This window comes from Triticum aestivum, unplaced genomic scaffold (genome assembly GCF_018294505.1).
Source record: "Triticum aestivum cultivar Chinese Spring unplaced genomic scaffold, IWGSC CS RefSeq v2.1 scaffold14200, whole genome shotgun sequence".
NCBI classification, from domain to species: domain Eukaryota; kingdom Viridiplantae; phylum Streptophyta; class Magnoliopsida; order Poales; family Poaceae; genus Triticum; species Triticum aestivum.
The window spans coordinates 1-861 of NW_025302367.1; the positions used below are offsets into that span (position 1 = coordinate 1).

Genomic DNA, 861 nt, shown 5'->3' on the forward strand with positions numbered 1-861 from the left:
TTATCCTTGCCCCTCCCAGCTCCACTACAAAGACGATTGTACATTGCTTTGGCCGCTCCCTCTCAACTACGGAGACGAGTTTAACGCGGTTTCCACCCCTCCCTCTCACCCGCACCAGTGCACGCTTGCCGCGCCACAACGCCGACGCTGGACCCGTGAATCGTGAGCACCCAGCTATGACTTACCGCACTCGTGCAAAATAATAAAACACGGTAAATATATTACTTACACGTGCGTTTTGTTTTGCAAGCGGCGCGAAACAAATTAAAAAGGGAATGCAACACGAGGACTTCCCAGGAGGTCACCCATCCTAGTACTACTCTCGCCCAAGCCCGCTTAAGTTCGGAGTTCTGATGGGATCCGGTGCTTTAGTGCTGGTATGATCGCATCCGACATGTTACCCCGGTCTTCGTCCCTTATCCTTGCCCCTCCCAGCTCCACTACAAAGATGATTGTACATTGCTTTGGCCGCTCCCTCTCAACTACGGAGACGAGTTTAACGCGGTTTCCACCCCTCCCTCTCAACCGCACCAGTGCACGCTTGCCGCGCCACAACGCCGACGCTGGACCCGTGAATCGTGAGCACCCAGCTATGACTTACCGCACTCGTGCAAAATAATAAAACATGGTAAATATATTACTTACACGTGCGTTTTGTTTTGCAAGCGGCGCGAAAAAAATTAAAAAGGGAATGCAACACGAGGACTTCCCAGGAGGTCACCCATCCTAGTACTACTCTCGCCCAAGCACGCTTAACTTCGGAGTTCTGATGGGATCCGGTGCTTTAGTGCTGGTATGATCGCATCCGACATGTTACCCCGGTCTTCGTCCCTTATCCTTGCCCCTCCCAGCTCCACTACA

General features: G+C 52.4%; 2 non-coding genes across 2 annotated transcripts; both read right to left on the reverse strand.

Moving 5' to 3' along the window:
- Nucleotides 1-272: 272 nt before the first annotated feature.
- On the reverse strand, nt 273-391 carry LOC123179396 (5S ribosomal RNA). Its single transcript, XR_006490335.1, has one exon. It is a non-coding gene; the product is annotated as a 5S ribosomal RNA (ribosomal RNA).
- A 297-nt stretch (nt 392-688) lies between these two features.
- Nucleotides 689-807, reverse strand: LOC123179395 (5S ribosomal RNA). Its single transcript, XR_006490334.1, has one exon. It is a non-coding gene; the product is annotated as a 5S ribosomal RNA (ribosomal RNA).
- Nucleotides 808-861: the final 54 nt, after the last annotated feature.